This window comes from Protopterus annectens, chromosome 7.part0 (genome assembly GCF_019279795.1).
Source record: "Protopterus annectens isolate FY-2018-M chromosome 7.part0, PAN1.0, whole genome shotgun sequence".
Lineage (NCBI taxonomy): Eukaryota > Metazoa > Chordata > Ceratodontiformes > Protopteridae > Protopterus > Protopterus annectens.
The window spans coordinates 259,217,220-259,227,376 of record NC_056739.1 but is presented as its reverse complement, the minus strand read 5'-3'; positions in this window follow the sequence as shown (position 1 = coordinate 259,227,376).

Genomic DNA, 10,157 nt, shown 5'->3' with positions numbered 1-10,157 from the left:
TAACATAAAATCTCTATAAAGAACACTATGGAAAACAACTATCTAGCATATTGTGTCATATAGTAAAAATATATATGCATATATAGAATGCTAAAAAAAATCTATAAAAATCATATAAATGCTTCTCACAGTGAGGAAACTACTATTTAATAAAATAAAGCAATACCAGGAAGTCATATCTCATACAGGCTAGGTGTAACAATAAAGTGTCAAGTACCACTTGATATATATATATATATATATATATATATATATATATATATATATATATATATTAATAAAAATAGAAATTAATGTTTATAACCTCTTGCACTAAGGAAGGGTTTCAAAGATACTCTTTCATTTAAACCAGAGGCTCTATCAGTGTGTAGCCTCATAATCCACCTTGCTTCTCTCTGTTCAGTGTAATTTGTATAGTCACCCAACCTGACATCACTATATATCAATTCTATGACTATAAACTTAAATGTATGTGTCGTGCCTTTCATCATCACATGTTTGGCCAAAGCATTGTTATCATCGTCTCTATTAATGGCACATACGTGTTCTCTTACACGTTCTCTAAGAGTCCTAGTAGTCATGCCAACATAAAAGGATGTGCATGTCATGCATACTGCCAGATAAACCAAATTACATTTTTTACAGTCAGCATATATATCCCAAATTCATAGTGTCGTCCTGTATCTGGGTGTGTAAAAACATTACCATTCAACATATAACTGCATTGATTGCAGTTCCTACATGCATAAGTCCCTTTCCTGTCTGATACTTTATCTCGTTCCTCTTTCCTCTCATAGTATAACAGGTGTTTCAAAGACTTTGTGGTCTTGTAAATGAATCTTGGGGTATCTCCTACTAAATGATGTACTTTATCAGCTACAGTCAAAATATTCAATTTTTTGTGAAGATCTCTCTAATTTTCCTGTTGTTGTTGGTAAAGGACACTACTGGTCTATTCAATACTGTTGTATTCTCCATTCTTGCAGTATCCAGATGACTATTCCTATGTAGGTAGGGTTTCCCTTTTGAATTCCTCTCTCCTACACTTTCTTGAAAGGTACTTGCCATCTCATTAGATTTGTAGCCTCTCTCTTGAAACTCATTGTGTAGAGTCTCAGCTGTTTCTAAAAACTTGGAATCTTGACTAGTAAGTCTAGAAGCCCTTAGCACCTGGCCGTTAACTATGTTTTTGTATACATGTGTAGGGTGCATACTTGTTCGGTGCAATATGGAATTCCTCCTACATTCTTTTCTAAATTGGAATATAATATGAGAGGAAAGAGGTACAACATATAGTATCAGACAGGAAAGGGACTTATGCAAATCACTGTTAAACTTTTATAGCCACCCTTTACCTACTAAAAAAGGGAGATCTGGATTCCACGCTACTTTTATATACTTTTTCTAATACCACTTTACCTTGAAGCAGTAGGAAAATTTTAGCAAGTGAAGCATTATTTTCCTGCACCATATCCAAGCTCTGGAACAACCTTCCCAATACCATAACTACCCTTCCTTCCTGCAGTCTTTTCAAGACTGCACTTAAATCTCACCTAAATTCTCACTGGCTTTGTCCTTGTCCAAACCCCGACTAATAACCCCCATTTCAATGTTTTCTCTCCTGTCCCAGATTTAGATAGAGTATCCCCTCTATCACTATAAAACTGAACTGAAGATTACTCACTGCATGTTAATCCTTCCAGGATTTATTTATTCATTTAGTCAGTTATTGTTATCTAGTTACTGCCTAGAACATTTGTAGCGCTGTGTTTTACTTCTTATTTCTCAAAATTTGTAATGAGTTTATACTTAATTGTACCTAATTTGCTCCTGTATTTCTCCATGTCATGATCACCTCTACTGTATGCATACCTTGATTGTTATTGTTTACCATCTACCATGTCATTCTGTGGAGCTTTTCTCCCTGGGCCTCCACTGAAAAAGGACCTGTGTCCAGTCGGAATTTCCTGGTAAACAAATGTAAATAAATAAATAAATAAGGTGACATGACATTGAATTTCATATATCTTTGCCCACATTCACAACTGTAGTTATGGTACCCTGATATTTACAGGTATGTTCCTCAGGATTTCACCAGGCAGCCATCTGAATTTCCTTCATGCACAAACCTACTGAATTCTTTACTTCTGTCTTGTGGATCATTGGTAGCTATGACATTGCTTATCCAGTTTTGAGAATATACACTTTAATATACAAATCACACTTTCCTTTCTTGTGTCTATTACTATGACAGTTTCAGGGAGTTCAGAATAATAATCCACGTATAAGACATATGGCTCTGCTGAACAAAAACAGAGTTATACCTGCTCTGTAGATATTGAGGGATTGCAAATTTTGCCATCACTTCCACTGGGAAGGTTCTATGCTATGAACCACACAATGTACAACTGTGTGCTGCTTTTTCTACATGATTTAACATTTCTGACCCGTACATAGCTTCAGAGGTGTACACTAGGCAAATGTCCACTGGGGCCTTTGTAAGCCTAGCATACACACCAAATGTATTCCATGAGTTAATGTGTCTTAGAGGTTATTTTAAGAGCTGTGTGCTAATAATTGCATAATTAAATGTTCATCAGAGACATAGGTGTCAGACCAAGGGTGAATTTCCAATTTCCCATCCGCTGGTACAGGCTATGCTTGAATATGGTTAGGGAAGGGCTCTGCTTCACATGAATGGGAAGACTATTTTCACTGAGATACATACCTGCCCTCAAACATATCTTATTTAAATCACAAGAAAAGTTTAAATTCTTAGATAGTAGTTCTGGTGCTAGTCACTTTGTGGCTATCCAAAAGGTCCACCAGAATAGGATACAAGGATGCCTTGTATGCCAGGATCAAATCACGTGTCAGCAGTCTTTAGGAGACAGATAATAGAGATAAGGACATTTTGTTTATGCCCTTTATTCTTTCTGTGAGGAACCTCTAATTTCTCATGCTTTCTCTTTGCAGTTTATTATTATTAGACAAGGTTTATGCAGCATCTTAAGTATTAGACTGCTTATGTTGGTAGTGCATTTGGGAGTTATTTTATCGGGTTCCCTTTTTAATTTCGAAATACCGAATTTCAGTATTTTGAAATTAAAATACCGAAGTCTTGAAATACCGGTAAACCGAGGTACGGAGAATGTGAATTAGTGCTTCTGGTGTTCTGGTGTGTGAATGGTAAGATGTGAGTTTGGGTACGTATGTATGTGTATGTCTGTTGGTTAGGGGTTTTAGTGTTTGTCAGTTTGTGTTTTGACTGTGATGCGTGTGTGCGAGGGTGTGTATAATGTGTGGGACTGATTGGCTTGTGTGTATCTGTGCGATCTCGGAGTTAGTATATATAAGTAGGGGCTGTGAGGGGTGCAGGACGGCTATCTGTAGTGTAGGATATTATATTTGAGTTGGAGGGAAGTGGTGTGTATGTGTTTTTGTGTGCTGCATCTGTAGTGTAGTGTCGGAATTTTGCGGTTTTAGGGTTTTGTTGTTTGGTGACTTCGGCTATGTAATTTCGAAATACTGAAATTCGGGATTTCAATATTTCAAAATTACATAGTGAATCCATTTTATCACATTCTGAGCCCTATACCCACTATATTTTGTCCTTCCTTGAAAAAAATATAAAATAAGACTTAATGCCTTTCCCTACCAATGTTTTTTTTCTCTCTGGCGAAGCAACATTTGGGGTTTTGTAGCTTGGGTTTACTAAAGGTGGGCTTTTTCAGTGAAAGAGAAATACTCTGTGTTTTGTAATTTACTCTTAGTGATGTTTCATTGCTTCCTGCATTTTCTCTTTTTTTCAGTCATTTGAGGTTCACTCTTGTGTATAGTCATTGTTTTCTGATATAATCGTATACAGATATACATGCATACATACGATAACATATACCCTGGCCCTGTTCACAAATTCTAATCTGAAGATATGAGTTAAGTAGTGGTACCTGCTGGAACCTTATTTCCAACCCCCCCCCAGTAAGGAAACCTTCATAAAAATCTTCTCCAAAGCCAACTTCATGCTACTCAAGTCAGAAGTGACAAACTTCATGACACCCATGCAGACGGGAACCGAAAGTTCAACTGCTGAATCCTACACTAAGGCATTGTAACAGCACATCAACTTGTGCATGAATCATGTCATCCCAAATAGAACCAAGATGTTTTCCAAAAAAATGAAGCCAATCTGGTGGTCCCCTGCCATAAACAAACTTTACAACAAAAGGAAGAAACTGTTACAGAAAAGAGGAAAATCCCAGGATGCAAAAAAACTCCCTTAGCAGCCTCTGTAAGAATCTGAGATCCCTCATAAAATCCTCCAAAGCTAGTTACAAAAATAAAATTGCCAAAGATTCCAAAGACAACCACAAGGTATTCTATAACTATGTCAAGAATCTAAATGGCAATGCTCAGATCTGCTCTGAGCCACAACAGAATGGCATTAAATATACTGATCTCAAGGATATTGCCAATATCCTGGCAGACTGATTCAGTGCCAACTTCACCACCCCTCTCACCCCCTAAATGGCCCATCTCAATACCAGAAGATTGCCAAATTCTGGCAATAACGGCCACACAGGTAAAAAATGCACTCTGCAAAGCTAAGAATACAGAATCCATGGGACCAGATGACATCCTGGGCTGTGTACTATATGAGCTACAAAATGAACTGGCACCTCACCTAAGTGTCATGTTTAATCATACCCTCACCTCAGGCTTCATGCCCACTGAGTGGAGCACAGCTACAGTTATCCCACTCCACAAGGGGGTATCCACCTTGGATCCCGGGAATTATCACCCCATCAATCTGACAAGCCTGATCTTTAAGGCCATGGAACGTATTATCATGTTACTTATAAACAAAGACAATGGCAACCTTAAAACACTGGACCCCACCCAGTTTGGGTTCGTGAAGGGCTAATCTTGTCTCCTAAACCTGATTGACTTTTTCAAATCAGTCTCCAGAGCCGTGGACAAGGGTAAGGCAGTCCACACAGCCTATCTGGAGCTTGCCAAGGCCTTTGACACCATCCCCCATTCTGGAAAAATAGATAAACATACTAAGCTGCACATTAATCCCTATGTCACTTGATGGGTTGCCAATTGGCTTACTGACAGAACCCTCACTGTAAAGTAGTTGACTCCAAATCCAGCTCCAGACAAGTGACAAGTGGAGTACCTCAGGGTTCAGTCCCGGGACCTCTCTTGTTTGGCATCTACTTCTCTGAAGTACAGGCCAACACTAAGGGACTCTGGCTAACAAAGTTCACAGATGACTGCAAACTGGGAGCCATTATTGAATCCTCAAATGATGTTGATACTCTACATAAGGGCCTTACAGAAACAGCTTCTTGGTGCCAGAGTCATGGGCTCAAGCTCAATGCCAAAAAATGTATAGTTATCCCCTTTGGGGAAAAAACATGTACCTGTGAATTACCACATAGGTGGCAGTACACTAAACACCAAAAGTGTGATAAGAGACTTAGGGACACAGGTGGACAGTGGTCTCACCTTCAATATCCACATCACCACAACAGTCAGGAAATCCTTCTATGTGGCACACCTCATCTCTAAGGGCTTTTTATCCAGAAAAAAGGAGGTCATTGTCCCACTGTTCACATCCCTCATTAGACCCATTAAAGAATACAATGCCCTATTTGGTATGTACCTCTCAAGACATCTGCAACAACTGGAAAGGCCACAGAAATTCCTCACTAAAAGAATCACAGGCCTAAAGCAGATGCCCTATGCAGACCACCTTAAAAAACTCCAGCTATACTCTGTCGCATATCGTCTAGTCTAAGGCGATCTCTGCTTAACATACAAGGCCATGTCAAACCCAGAGCTGTTGGACATGCTACACTTAAAGAAATCCCAATTCCTCAGAGCCACACCCTCCAGGGATCTAAACCTTGTCATCACAATAATCAAAACATGTTGGAGGGATAGGTTCCTGACCCAGAGACTCCCCAGACTCTGGAATAGACTGCCCATACATGTCAAGCAGAGCACCTCTTTGGCCCTCTTCAAATGGAACCTTGATGATTGGATGGGAGAAAGGAAATTCACCCCAGGGATCACATCAGTTGCCCTGCTAGACTGGGGTCCAGAGAAGTAAATGTGTGGGAAGAAATATCCAGGGAATTGTTATGGCTAGGCTTGTAGAGGCTCTAGGGCCAATAGCCTAGTACCAACCTATGAAATTATGAACCTATGATATGCATAGTAAAGATATCACTCAGTATGGCTTTACCATACAGCATGGATTTGGATTTAGTTTAATTTCACGACAAGCTCATCTTTATAATATCCATGCTTTTTGATAAGCTCATATTTATAATATCTCTGCTTTATTTTATTTTTTCTAACATCCAAGAATATCACCTTTTTTTTAATCTAAATATGATGTTATGCTGCTCTCTGATAGTCATAATTTCTTTGAAAACAACGAAAAATTTTGGCAGAAAAGATCATACTAGTATCTATGATCTCAAAAACCACCAGTATGCATATTTGATATTATGCTATACCACAATTTCAGACATGCTTTTTTTTCCTTTTCATGTATGTTGAATAGCTATAAACATTTAAATAACCAGTTTACAACATTCCTGAGGTAAAACACTGGAAACCCCAGCAATTGTGAAAGCAGAAATGAATGGCTAATAAATCAAAGGAAAGTATAATGCTAAGAAATCTTGAATATAAAAATGAATTAGTGTTGTGATGGTCCTTTAACTTTTTGAGCATATAGTTGTAAACTAAACTGTATACATCACTAACGGGGTTATTTGTGCTCTCCATCTTTTTTTTTTTTTACTTGTTAGTCTTTCGATTACTTCTAAAGTCTGACTCAGAAAGAGAGAGAAAGAAGTTCCACATTACATATCCTTTCACAGGCAATTAGCATGAGCTAATAATAACAATATGTCAGATAACACTAAACTGTACATGGTCTAACAACTGATCACCATGTTAAATACACTGCACTGTATGTACAGCATACTAAATCCAAACTTATCCAAACAATCAGCATTGTTTTACAGTTTATGTATAAAGTTACATTGAAATTTCTTTTTGTAGACACCGAGTGAAGCATATGTATGTCTTATCCAACTAGTTATTTACATGAAATATGTAAGCAGGTGAGATCATGTTGGGATTTTGTGATGCTTACTTTATTTGGCAGCATAAAAAGGGGACTCAGTAATGATATTTTTGCAAGGACAGGTTTGATTTGTTGATAGATATGATCTCATTGGGGGTTTAAAAACAGATGGGAGAAGAAATGTGTGTTTACTATTGGGGAGGGGGTACAAGTGCAGGGCCATTTTTTTGACAGCTTTGTTTTCAAGGTGATTCTATATAGTAGATGAGAGAACATATTTCTGATGTTTGCTGAGACAGAGTTCCACAGATTAGCAATATATACAGAGGGTAGAGAGTCACCATTATGACTTTTAGATTTTTGAGTAAACACTAAGTATTACCTCAGTAAATAGAGGTGTCAGTGGGGTGAGGACCAGTTTAATAAATGGCTGGTGCCAGAGTATTTGTTTGGACTGTAGAGGATATTGCAGGCAATCCTAATGTGAGTGGAGGCAAATGGTTCAGGTAGCGCCAGCCAGTGAAAGTGCTAAAGTGCAAGACAGTGATGTGTTTGTTTAATGTGGTCACTTGCAAACATTGTAATCTTATTATATGATTGCACCACTTTGGACCCAAGAGGATTTTAGGTTATTTATAACTGAAAAAACATACAGGAGTTTAGGGAATAGATAGGTATAAGCTTTGGTCTTATGTGTATGGTCTGATAGAAAAGGTTTACTTTGTAAAGAAGTTTTAGTTTATAGTGTTTTTTTTTTGAAAAGCATACCACATAAAATGTTTCCTTTATAAAGAAGTCCTAGTTTAAGGCTAATATGTTGGATATGCTGATCAAATCTTAATCTTTTGTCAATTATTCATAGGTTCATAGGTGTTTACTAGACTAATGACCACAAGGGCCTTTTTAAGCCTAGCCATGCATCCCAAATCTCTGACAAGATCTGATACCCTTGATAAGTGTAAGCACAGGCCTGAGAGATGAACCATTTACAGGTTACTTGTTTGCATCAGAGACATAGGTGCCAAACCAGGGATGAATTTTCAGTTTCCCATCCAGTTGTCCAAGTTGCACTTGAATTGGATTAGGGAGGAACTCTGCTTCACATTGAATTGGAGCCTGTTTCATAGACGGGGTAGTCTCTGGGATACATACCTATCTCTCCAGCAAGTCCTATTTATATTACATTCTACCTAGTAGTTCTGCATTGTGTACTATCTCAGTTCTAGTATTATCGACTGATATTATTTTTAAAGTTGTATAAGTCTAATTGCTAGGTTGAAGGTAAAATTCCATTAAATATATATAAACCAACCACAAAAATTGTACAAAATTCCACTCAGTAAGCACTTTCGTCTACATAAGACTTCTTCAGACTGAATGAACATTTAAACTCCTACATTTTTAAATACAAACTAATTAAACAATTAAACTTATTAACCAGTCAGAAGGCTTAATGCCTTAACTTTCTCTACTTAAGAAATATTTTAAAATTTTCTTTGCTATTTAATCCTGAAGGACAGCTGCCATCTAATTTCAACTACCAGCAATACTCACTCTAGTCCAAATCATCCTGAGCATCATCTATTAGCAAAATCAGAAACTTGTTGTAAAACTAAGAACTTGGGTTCTCCCTTACATTTAGTAGTAGCATAATGCTTTCCCCATGCATTGTTTAAATCATTCTTTTCAATTGCATAAAGGTGCTCCTAAATTCTAAAAAATAGTTCTCTGTTAGTTTGACCAACATAAAACATAAAAGCTCTAACTTAATTTTCTTTGACTTTAGGAGTACTTTAGCTTGGTCTAGCCAGTTTTTAGTTTTTGTAAAGAAATATAGGTCATCTTGCAGCTGTTTGATTGAAGAGGCTGTACATATTAGTGTTGAGTCGACTGCTTATTGGATTGCATGTGCTGGGAGACAGGATAAATGTATTTTATTTATAAATATATTTAAAGAGTATTGACTTTGTGGCATACGTAATGTTGTTTCCTGAGAAGCTGACAACTCATCTGTCTAGCACAGACACTGCGCTTGGTGGCTGAGGTCACTTTTAAACCACCTGATGGCATTGCTTGTCAGACCTGGTTCCTTCAGCCTAGACAATAATATTTGATGTGAAATTATATCATGTTTTGGATATGTCTAGAAATAGGGATGTCACAATTTCACCTTGATCTTGTCTTTCTTGAACATAGTTGAGGAAAATTAGTGATGCTGTTTCTGTGCTGTGGCATAGACTAAAGCCATGCTGTGTAGTAGAAAGTATTTCTTTGTTTCATAGTTGGTCAGCCATAAAGTGAAGACATTTTTCAATTATTTTAGGTGAGAGATTACAAGATGGCTACAGGTCTGTTGTTTGCCATCTCAATAGATTTACTACCTTTATGCAAGTGGAATAACATAGGGTTGTTTCCAGAGTTTTGGGACAATCGTTTCTTGGAGATAGCAATTGATAAGTACAGATACTGGGTATGCAAAGGCATTTGCAACTATTTTGAGATATATAAATAAAAAAGTTTTGTGATTCAAGAGAGCGGTGGCCTTAAGATTTTGAATATTTTTGTATCATGCCAGTAGAAGGTTTTGATAAGTGAGACAGTAGTAATGGCACTGTCTTTATTATTTACTGCTGTGTTGGGTATACATGCTTTATTAAGAGAGTTAGCTACACTTATATAGAATGAATTAAAGCTGCATGTTAGGTTATTGTTTGTTTAATTAATGAAAGATCAGCGTTATAATTATTTTGCAAAGCTAAATAAGTTTACTGATTGATGACCAAAATTGTTTTGGGGTGACTTCTCTTAAAAAATCTGCACTGAAATGAAGAGTGCTGAAAAGCCAGAAAAAAGACTAAAAATGGAGGAGAAAAGTAAATCTTGAAAACCACTCTTCTCCTAAAAACTTCTTTTTGCAGGGGGCAACCACCCCCTGCACCACCCATACCCCCAAATGTATGTATACCAATTCCAAGATTGCCATACCTCAGAGAAAAGACTGTTCTAAGAAATGGTATCTTGGACTTAGGATATGTAAGTCCAATCT